Genomic DNA, 12123 nt, shown 5'->3' on the forward strand with positions numbered 1-12123 from the left:
AATATGAAAAAATCAATATGCACTCCATTTCTTTCAATGGGTTGGATAATTACATGCTATTTCCATCAGAAGGTGGTAAAATGCATGAAGGAAATCAGAGGCCCCTCCTATCCCTCCGCTGGGTATGCCCATGCAACATAAAAGTTCTCGTTCTTATGAAGGAACTGTTAGGACTGAGATTAACAAACTGAATGGGTCCATCTGTGATGAAAATATACCCTGTACTCAGTATTTCTTTGATTCCATCCGCATAGTCCTGGATTAGTTAGTCATTTGAATACATATTCAAATGCCTTTGCTTGAATACGTTAGGTGCTGATGCAAAGGCTCAAGTTAATCCGGAGTGAGTTCCAAATTATAGTCCCTGAGCCAGTTTATGGTTTTTGCGATGCTGGAATATGGAATATATATATATATATATATGCATGTGAAAAAATGATAATACGAACAAATCTCTTACCGATTTGATGATGTGCTGCAGGCCTGGGGCAGGTGTCATTCCCCTAATTCCGCAGCGGGATGAGTGGCCAGGTGTTATGGCTGAAAAAGAAATCAATTTAAATGATATTCATCGTGAGCCAGCTTAAGATGAATTTGGGATCATCTGCTCTACTTAAAACACATGCTATTGCTCCTGGTTATTGTTTCAAGTAGAATCATAAAATGCATGTGAAATGTGCCTTTTTAATGATGATAAGACACACTGTGTACACTTTGAAATTGAAAGGCACTTTGAGTGAATGTTTTTTGCATGCTGGGGCTGTTCAACCTTAAGGATAAATATATAGGCACGTGCTTAGGGGCATTGCAGTCAAAGCGGAAAAGCCTTCTCTCAGGCAAGAAGCAATGATGTATACTGGAGGCACCTCGCAGGGCACTGCCTCGAGCAGGAATATTAATACCCACATTAACAGTAAACAGCATAACGGAACCCACATAATTAGGGATGGGCCAATCAAGGACTTTTTTTCGGATCTTTGATTTTTGGAGATGGATGTTTCCGATCGGAAATTTTCGAATCCAGATGCGTTTTTACATTACTGATGCTGAGATTCCCCTGATGAATGTTCAATCTCTTGGGAAGAGTCACAATATGTGCCAATTGTATTTTGCCTTTTTTATTTTCCACTGCTGAAATTCTCCTACGTAGCCTCTGCGAGAGTTTTCAAGCAAAACGGTTCATGAGTAGGACAAGAATTGCATGCGACGGTGCATTCAAAGAGAGATTCGGAACTCTTTCCAGCCTTGTGGGGAGTTGAATTCACTGAAGCTATTATTTAATATTTTGCATCTAGATCCTATGTCTTCTGCGACTTTGGATCCGATGTATCTGATGAAGGGCAATATCTGTGGATATTTGTATCCGATTCGACCATCCCTACACATAATACTATGTGAGTTCCGTCCGCCTGCAGTTGCCCTCTTTGCTAGGGTTTTAAATGTTCTAAGTAAGGATTACAGCTATAATACATGCCAAAATAGATATTGAGGAATGAGCAGGGACATTTAGAAATAATGTCCTCTTTTTGTCGCAGGCCCTTCCACTTTGCTCTTCGTTATGCTGGTCGAGGCCCTTTCGTCAGTACAAGTGTAATAGGGGAGGGGAGGAGGCAAAAAAAGGAGGTTACACTGTTTAATTGGGGTAGTATGATCCATATTATAATAGCTGAAAGAACATATCTGTCTTGTAGTGCTCTAAGAGTGACGGATGAATACTTTTTGTTGTAAAAAAGCTGCAACAATTAAAAATGAAATGAGTGTAGGGTTCTCTTACCTCTGGGTGGTTGGCCGCCCATGTAGCAGGGAGTTGGCCCAGGTGTTATGGCCCTGAAATAGTAAATATAGATAATTGAAGATAAACCTCATTTACTAATTAAAGTTAAAACTCTATCACATTAAGGAAAATGTCACTCAAAAACTAATAATATGTGCGTTGACTGTAATTACATTTGTCATTAAGTATATTCATAAGCTGTTCACAGAAATATGTTCTTGCCTTTAAAAATATGTTTTTTTGTGTAATAATTCGTTTTAGTAGGTAAATTTAGCAGGAAAGATAAATAAATAATTTCTTAGAAAGAGGTAATTTTCAAAAGTTTTCATTTTATCTAGTGTGTGTGTCGACCCAATGGGTGGCGGGCTATAGTCACAAAGGATCTAAAGTATATCCACCATTGCAGTGGCGCAGCGAGGGGGTGGGTTTTGGGGGATGAAACCCTCCCAGACCTCGGAAATTTTTTAAAAGTTTAATCCATTATACTTAATTGGATTAACATTACTTACAGAATAGTGTAAATATTAATAAAACATCCCTCCGAAAGTAGTAAAACTAACCATTTTGAACCATTTATATCGAAAATTTTCTGAAGGAGTTCGCCCCACCATTCATACCTTACCCTGGCAGGTATTCCACACCCCCAGAAACCCCAGTATTAGTTGTGCCCATAAACCCCCCCTAGCCTTAAGTCCTAGCTGCGCCCCTGCACCATTGCAACAAGGGAGAAAAAATACGTAGCCTAAAAGCAATCTGGATAGTAAAATTTTATGCAAGTATTTGGGGAAGGGTTCCTGACCCCCTCCTTCACTTACCTCATGAGGTGGGACTTCCGACTTCACCGCGGGCCATGGGTGGTGATGTTTTTACTGGTCACCTCCAGGACCGACCCGCGGCGGTCTCTGTTCCAGGGCCTGGAGGTCTAGGTGTGTTAGTAGATGTTCAATTATCGCCTCCAGCCGGTCAATCTCCGCTACGAGGTCCTCTATATCTCTCCTCAATATGTCCATTTCTCGGAGCATTGACCGGTGGAGGCGATCGTTTGACCCTGGATGGTCCTGCACCTCACTACTCCCCCTGGCAGGGCCCTCATCTTCATCTTGTTCTTCTCCCGGAGGAGGAGGTGAGGCGGGCGAAGGTGGTGTGCCCGTCTCCGGGGGCACAGGGGACGTGGATTTTGGTGGTTCACTGGTGTTGTCCACTGCTTCCACGCCCGCCCCCGGAGTCACCGTCTCCTCCGGGCAAGGGCCCTCGGCGGCCGGACCCTCCTCCTCATCCCGCCGCTGTGTCCTTCGGCAGCAACATCCTATCGCGGAAAAGAGGAAAGAAAATCAGAGACAGATACTTAGCTCATGCTCGCAATACCAGTTACCAGTTCGCTCACATAGCACAAGGTTTGTTATACTCTTATTTTTCCGTAACGCTCATCCCGACAGACGGCATGCATCGATGCTTTTCTTCTAATTTCCTCCGTGGGAATGCAGACGAAATTTTTTTCTGGGGTGTCATTGCACAGAGGAACAATGCACCACATGTAATTTTTCCTTCTTTCAGCCATGTTCTCCCTTGAACGCAACGTGGCTCTTCCAAGCCTGCAGCTACGACATTACTGGGCTTGGACTCCTACTGAATTATGACGTCACGGCGTAAGATTAGTGGGAGCGGTATTTTTTAGCACGCGAAACTCGGGAGACACTTGGGATTAATATTCTAGTGAATAAACTGAATTTTAAGCGGAAAATGTATATTGCGGTACCAAGTGTTTACTGTAGTAATAATTCAGCACACTCTCTATAAAAAGTATGCAATTTCACTATTATGGATTGGAGAACGATTATTCACAACATTTTAAGCACGGCTATCTGATGTCTATTTTAACCTTAAGAATACTGATTACGTTTCGGTCGAAAACGAACCAATTTTTAAGTACAGAGGCCTCGAGGCAAGCGCTCCCTATCCGGGGCGCAGCCATGAATTAAAGCTGGGGGAGGTTAAAGTACAACTAATAGCGGTGTGTGTGGGGTATGGTATACCCACCAGGATAAGCGGTAGGTGCGAGATTAATAAATTGCAAAATTTAATAATAAATGGTTTAAAATGGTGTGTTATACGGCTATCTGAGGGGTATTTAATTAATCCCTACACTATTCTATTGGTAATATCAATCCAATTTAGTAAAACGTATTAAACTTAAAAATTTGTGTGTGCTCTGGGGGGGGGGGGTTTATCCCCCAAACCCCTCCCCCCCGTCGCTGCGCCACTTCTCCGTATGGTCATGAGTTTGCCCTGTTGCTAGATGCTTTGGAGGCATTGCGATCTGAGTAAGCAAAGCATTCCAAGTCATGAATCGCCCAGAGCTTCCAGCAACAGGGCATCTAGTAAGGTTCTCAAGTCTCTATTGCACCAATTGTGCGAAAAATCCAATGAGACACAAAAACCATCATTCACCGCTTGACCGGGTTTCGAGCCAGGATCCCCCGATATCCGTTCCAGTGCATGCTTTAGCCGGTTGAGCTACCGACGTGTTATTCCCACTTTTGGATATTTCCTTTTACTCTACCGGACAAGGTGGTATGGACTGCTGAGCATTCGATATGCCACAAGCAGTCCAAATCGTCCGCACGGGGCCTTCCTCTCCGGCTGAGGCGCACAATTTGGTCCTCTTGTGATTTCATTTGCTAAGGAGTCCTTGTCCGCCTCAGTCCACAAATATGACGCCTCGGTAGCATTAATTGAACAACGAGCAATTATGAACAACGCATTCGATTGGAAATCCTGCTTTGAATCTTAGCCGAGCTGCGAATGATTTTTGTCTCCGTGGATTTTTCGCACAATTTTTGTATTGCGAGTGACTCCCATCAAGTTATCGCCGTGTTAGTCCTGGTGTACTTAATCTCTCTTGTACCCTTGGGATGCGATGTACCTTATACCTGCGTCACCTGTGAATCAGACTTATGGCTATTCCAGGCAGCGGCGCAGCGAGGGAGGGGGTTTTGGGGGATAAATCCCCCCCCCCCAGAACTCAGAGAAATATTTAAGTTTAATCCATTTTACTTATTTGGATCAGTATTACTTACAAAATAATACTAGGACTAATCAAAAATCCCTCAGAAAGCCGTAAAACTCGCCATTTTGAACCATTGTTCTTAATTATTTTCTGGAGGAGGGCCCCCGCATCTCCCCTGCAACTCCTGCTTACACTGATGGGTATGCAATACCTCCACACCCGTTAGTGTTAGTTGCGCCTAAAGCCCCCCTAGCCTTAATTCCAAGCTACGCCCCTGAATGTAGGCTATAATAAATTATCTAAAATATAAAATTTATTCCCCTCACAATGTTATTGATGTTAAAATATTTCTTGGAGTGTAGGTCATCTTATGTTCTGCAAAAAAATTATAGCCAACATTTCTGATTACTTAAAACCATCATCAGGGCTTAACTTTGTATATTATATAATATATCAATAAATATAATAATAACATAATATCAATAATATATCAATATCAATAAATATGTATACAGTCAAGCCCTGAAGATGGTTTTACATAAACACAAACATTGGCCATAACTTTTTTGCATAACATACGTTGACCTACACTCCAAGAATTGCTTTAACAAGTATGAAATGAAGACAGAATAAGGAAAAAAATAAATAATGTTATTTTTAAAAATAATAGAATAAATTTCAAAGTACCGTGATGATTAAATTTATATTGCTCCCCTAAAGAGTGGCTACTAAATGGCCAAACGGGAATGTTAAACTATTCGTATCCGTTATTCAAGCTATATTGTCTCGTACAGTATCGTGGCTTTATTTTGAAATGATTGGGAAGGTGTTTGCAGGGGAATTCTTTAGTCACACCTCTCTTCGAACGGACAAAAATTCCATGAAAACGTCCGAAAAATTAACTTGCATCCATCGCTTAGAGGACATGTTCGATTGATAATAAAATACATCTTCATGTCCTCCTCTCTTCGTATTTTGACTTCGAAGAAAGAATTGAATGTAACGGATTTGCTAGAGGCCTACCGGAAATAAAATCGATTAAATAAGCCACGACTACGGTAAATTAATTCCGTCAGGAAAATTGACGCTATGAAATGACACCTTCTTACGTGGCACTAGTAATCTATTCCTTTAGTAAATCGTCCCGAAAACCAATGAAAATGCAAATTCCTTCGACGTAAAAGGATTTTTAAGAGAACAGACGGGAGTTGCCAAGTAGCTCTTTCCGTAGGATGTATTTTATCAAAAAATGAAAAAAATACTCATTCTTAAAGACGTATTTCACGGTATGATAATGTTCAGAAGTTGTTCTGGTACTTACGCAGAGCGTTTCCCATTTTCTCCTTTTTGTTTCTAAAAAATTCACACACTATCGAAGCGTCTGCAAGTCTTTCTTCTCTAAGAAGCGAAGATGGCAGTGTAAATTAGGCATACCTAGCAACGCGTTGCTATCGGCTCCTGAGAGCATTGTTGTGAGGTAATGCTTAGGACTATGCATTTTTATTCGCGGCATTTCATCGCGAATTTACTGTTAGGGCATAGAATTAATAGAGTGTTGTATTCTAAAGTTAGTATATGCATTTTCAATGCATCATACTACATGAAGTGGCGGTGGCAGAAGATTTTTTTCCTTTAAAATGCTTTTGGCTAAAAATGCCACGGATTAGAATGAATTTATTTCTATCCTTGTTGATTTATCGTAATCTATTTTGTGCGCCGCGTATTCGGCTTCAATTATTTACCAACTTTTAATTTATTTGTCCATGCCCTCAATTTAGTTTACAATTTAACTAGTCTAAGTAAGATTTACGACGCGGAAGAAAAAAAGCACGAAAAAATGCAGGCGTTTAAAAATTTAAATTACACATTCGTGTTATTTGGTTTTAGAAATCCCAGTTTAGACGAATGTTAATTGTCAATTTTAATTTCATTTGAAAAAAGCCAGATTGCGGCCATGCTTTGCCACTTAACGTAACGTCGCAAGGTCCGAGATGCCATACGAGTAGTCAGGAATTCTACATCGTCTGAGATTACCAATTCATGCATGTGGCACAGAGCCCAGAGAAACATCTCTTTATAATCACCTATTTTAACCCTATGTTTGGAAAGTTGCCTTCATTTGATGTGATATTAATAATTCCCATCTAAGCCAAGCGATACCTGCTAGAATGGTACTCTTCTACCTGCTAGATCCCTTATCGTCGGGCGTTCATAGCCTCGTTCCAAGTTGGATTCACCCGATGGCAGCCGGAGTCAGAATGAAGTCACACGGGCTTTTCTCAGCATTCATGCTTAGCCATCGCATTTTCGCGAGCTTGAAATTTTTCTCTTTTCATTTAATCGGGAAAAATAGATATTATCATTTAAAATTTTGAAATCGTGAAATACGTACTCCAAGTGTAATAGTGTTTCGATTTAGGAATTTAAAAAAATAGGGAACCACCCTATTATTACCAAATATAGGGCATATTTTACACGCATTTGGTATGTTATAATCCAGTAGTAGATCCAGAGAGGGGCTGTGCGGGGGGTATAGCCCCACCCCCCTTGGGTATCGATATTACTCTAGATAGAATAGGGTAGTTTCTTTAATAAAAGAAAACGAAAGGCATTGATAGCGATTCGTTACCCACCGTTAGTGTATTCATAATATACAAACCATTTTGTTCTAGAAATATCGGTTTAGACGAATTGCAAGGGTCAATTTTATCCTCATTTAAAAAAGGGCAGGCTGGAGCCCATGCGATGCCACTCCATGTGACGTCACAGGGACCTAGTTTCTATAAGAGTAGATAGGAGTTTTACATCGTCTGAGATTACCAATGCATGCATGAGGCGCAGAGCCAAGGGAAACATGTCTTAATAATCACATATTAAAACTGGCTAAGGTGGGAAAGTTTTCTTCGTTTGATAAGGTATTAATAATCCTTATTTAAGCCAAGCGCTACCAGATAGCAGGGTATAAGGCTACCTGCTAGCATCCTCGTCGTATTAGCGCTCAAGGCCTCGCCTCAAGGTCGCCTCACTTGCGGCAACGGGAACCAGAAATGCGTCACATGGAGTTTTCCCATCATTCATACTTAGCCGTCGCGTTTTCGTTGCGCTTCAAAATTTTCAATTTTCATTTAATCGCGAAAATTAGATATCGTAATTGAAAATTTATAAGCGTGAAATACGTATTCCAGGAGTAATAATATTTCGATTTGGGCCTGAAAAAAATAGGAAACCACCCTATTGTAATCTCAGCTCCCCCCCCCTTGTCCCTATCCTGGATTCGCCACTAGTTAACAGGATATTCTTGAAGTAATCTGGAACCTACTGAAATTCAGGTATTTCATGAAGTACCTAAGCAGTGTTTATTTCCTCCCGAAAAAGGAATTAATAAAGTTTACTCCCGTTATCTATCCGTGAAATATCAGCATGGTTAATTCTTTGATGATGATATAACGGATCGCCCAAGTAAATAATGAGGGGATAAGGGCTGACAATGAGAATAGGGGGAGAGAGTCTTCTGAAAACGTTCAGAAGTGGATGGGACAACTTAATTGAATCTGAATCTCGTAAAATAACGAATGCTGCCGTTAAGGCATTGTCGCCAAAAATTACCCATGCCGACATTTTCCAGGTTTGGCCTTTTCATTGTAAAGCGCACAAGCAACCTTACAGTCTGGTGGTTTAACAGCAATAACCCCCCACATGCCGCAAGACACGATGCCTTCTATACACGATTCGGTGTTGCTCTCGAAGCTCCGCATCCTCGGCGCCCGCTGCCTATCTGGGGTTGTGGTTAAATGGGGCCTCCGCGCGGACCCGCCACTTCTTACCTTCCAAAAAATTGGCCAAATGAAGCAGGGAAGGGGAAACAGGTCTAATGGGTATATCGATGCGGAGGAGTCGTCCTTATCTCGTCCCGACTAATCCCGTCTCCTGTGGGTTGTGGCTCTCCGATATGGTCTCGAAGTCTGTGAACAATGACTCGTAATAAACCAAAGTATTCGGCTGCCGTTCTGCTAAGGTCAGCGCCACCCGATTCCTCCTGATGACTCCGCTTTCCGTCTCAATGAGATAGGACCAGGGATGGCCCGACTCTCCGACAACCGTTCCATACTCCCGACGATCCCCACTCAAACGGTGGCACCCGCACGCAATAGGGGTTGTTCTTATGTCCGGTGTCGTCTGTCGTAGTTCCCCTTCTGTCTGTCCACGATGACCTTATTCTGACCTCGTAAGGCTGGGCCATTTGGGATTCAACTTCTTGGTATGAAATGGCAAAGTTGTTCTCAGCTTACGTCCTATTAGAGGTTCCGCCGGGGAATACCCCAACTCGAAGGGTGAAGCATGGTATGCAAGAAGCCCCAAAAATGAGTCTCTTTCTTTCGCCAGCATGTGTTTTGCCGTTTTCACCGCTGCTTCCGCTAGTCCATTACTCTTTGGGTAGTATGGGCTGCTAGTTACGATATCAAATCCGTACTCATTCGCTAATTCTCGGAACTCTATTCCTCCAAATGGTGGCCGATTGTCCGTTGGGGCAACTTGTGGGCAAGGGGGCGACATACCCATAAGGATAATGCGTATAGGTTTTGATACATCAGTGCCATCTATGCCAGTGGTCCATGCTGCCGCGAAGTTTGAATGCACATCTCGGCGCGTGTTTCATTTATTTTTACGCGTCACGATAGGGCGTGCTATTCAGGCTTAATAATGATACTGCAATTGCGAGGAACTTAAAAGCAATGAATGTAAGAAAATCTTCCTGAAGAACTTCTCCAGTTTACCAAAGTGGTAACCATAATACAAGATTAATGTACAAAGTCAACTGGCGATCTGGTGGTTGGTAAGAATAATGATCTCGGAAACTTACTTCAGTGGACATTGGTATTTATTGATAGAATAACTGGTAATAGAAATACAACAATAACAATTTAAATATGACATACTAGAGATGAAATCTGTGGAAGTTAACAATTCTACAAGCACATGAGATGCACAAGCAACAAATATCAATTACAACATGAGATGAGCAGCCTTTGCGTAATTGGAGAAAGATTCCATTACTTAAGTAAACACTCCACAGTTGCAGACAAAGAGGGTGACCCAATTTTCCTTGACGTAGATGTATCTTGCAATAGCTCTGGTACAGGGAAAATAATGCTAATCCTGAAACCATAGACCATAACAACACTTAACTAGAAATAAGCGTGCAAGTTTGGATATCATTTCATGGAAGATAATTATTTAATTAAGAAAGGATGACATTATTTCGTAGGAAGTTGTTCATGATGAGTACCCATTAAGATATACAACATATCTTGGCAGAGGAGTCTTAAAATGAAAGGTTCTTATAAGTTAATATCCATCACTTATACGAAAGGAAGTATTCCAAAAGTAGAAAACGAAAAAAGTAAAGAATATTGTATACCAATTTAGTAGAAATCAAGTTCTTACTTCAAAAGGAAAGACATTTAAGTTTTAAGAAATGTAAACATCGTAGAACACTTAATGAATAATGCTCAATTAATGACAATTAAACAGTTGAAAGGACGGAGTTGAAATAGCAAATTACATACATAACCATCAAAATGATTAGCATTAAACAAACCAAAGCATAGCACTAGCGATTCGTGAGTAGTTTGAACACTAGAAAACCTACAAATACAATGAAAAACATATAGAAATATAAGGAGTACAAGACACCATAAAATACTGAAAACATGAGAAAAGGTAATCACAGGTTGAAATCAAAATGGAATAATGAAGGAAAAAAATTACTCACATTTTCATCACCAAATACATTTCACACCCATGCAATTTAGCAATAACCAAGATCACTGAGACTCACATCCTTCAACGAGCAAATTCCAAAATCGTAAGGGACACTGTAAGCAATAAAAAAAAGTCTGCAGTTAACACTATTGACTATCAATAAGCCTCAATATCACGTTTGTCTACAGCGAGATTCAATATGGCAGCCCCCAGTTCATACCTGCTCAGAAAAACAGGCTACACCAGCGCCTCTATGTTGGGTAGGCCGTTGGACCAATGGGGCTCCGGAAAAATCAAAACAAAAGAGGTTTTCCATACGATATATCGCAGTTTTGTCGCCCCCTTGCTTGTGGGATTCCGTGACGCGCGAATGTGGATTTTATTTTCGCGATCACGTTCGTTTCCCGCGTATTATCCAAATATGCGACTTCCGTGTATTTTGAAAGGTTGTGTACGGTGTTTAAGTATTCACGCCCTCGGCTGTGGAAAATGTCTATTCCTACCATCCTCCAGGGCCGCGCCGACGTCTCCGTCGGTCTCTACGGCTCTATTCGCGATGGACGACGTTCGAGACATTCCGGGCACTTGCTTATCATTTCCAGCATTTTGTGAGACGCTCCTGGTCACCGCACTGACTGACTGCTGCATCCGCCTCCTGTACTTTGGAATACCTAGAAGACCTGCGCGGATACGGCACACCAATCCTTTCTTCTATGATTCCGGGATGCAAACCCTGGTCCCCCTGACTAGTAGACCGTCCAGGAGGGAAAGATTTGCTCGTTCGTGGAAGAAGCTGGTATCCTCCAACAGTAGCTTCTGTTTCCGTGGCCAGCTGTCTTTCGCATACTTACTTATTCGTCGAGTCCTTTCATCTTCTCGTTGCGCTTTCAAAACTCTCTTCAGGAGTTTGTCACTCATTGGTAAATCTGCTTTCACAGCTTCCACGTACAATTCCACGTCTTCATCGGTGAGAATACGCCTTCTTTTGGAGCTTTGGAGATTGGAGATCGTGAGAGAGCATCTGGCGTATGCAATAGGTATCTTTACGGGAACATAAATTTCCTCATAGTCAAAACGCCAGTTGGAGAAAGGCAGCCAGGGAATGCATATTCACAAGTACTTTAGTTGTTTTAGGCTATCATTAGTGCCTCAGAAAGTGTGCCGCATGTATGAACGTAGAAGGCTAACTAAAGGTGTTGTGTATCTAATTATGCATTAAATAAGAATGTAAATCATAGTTCCCAATCAAACTAAAATATACAATTCACAGTTTTTTCCGTATTTTCACGGTCTAGATGTCGTCAAAGTCACGGTTTCTTGCACTATTATAATCCATTTTCGGGTGTACGTCTGCGTGCTTGATATTTATCTCGACGTTTCATTCCACTTACTGGGAACGTCGTCAGGAGAGACCAAGACGCAGACGTACACCCGAAAATGGATTATAATAGTGCATGTAATCGCTGCGAAAACCTTAAAACTAAAATTCACGGTTTCTTGATAAACCATTTAAGGCAGAAATATTGATCTAGTAACGATCATCGGCCGCACGTTAACTAAAAATTAAAGAAACGCGACA

General features: G+C 41.4%; 1 long non-coding RNA gene across 1 annotated transcript; it reads right to left on the bottom strand.

Annotated features, from left to right (window-relative positions):
* Window positions 1-400: 400 nt before the first annotated feature.
* On the bottom strand, window positions 401-2760 carry LOC124160150. The gene is made up of 3 exons (XR_006865094.1): window positions 2590-2760; window positions 1775-1827; window positions 401-540 (listed from the first exon to the last, which is right to left on the bottom strand). It is a non-coding gene; the product is annotated as an uncharacterized LOC124160150 (long non-coding RNA).
* Between the last annotated feature and the right edge of the window lie 9363 nt (window positions 2761-12123).

This window comes from Ischnura elegans, chromosome 6 (genome assembly GCF_921293095.1).
Source record: "Ischnura elegans chromosome 6, ioIscEleg1.1, whole genome shotgun sequence".
Classification (NCBI taxonomy): domain Eukaryota; kingdom Metazoa; phylum Arthropoda; class Insecta; order Odonata; family Coenagrionidae; genus Ischnura; species Ischnura elegans.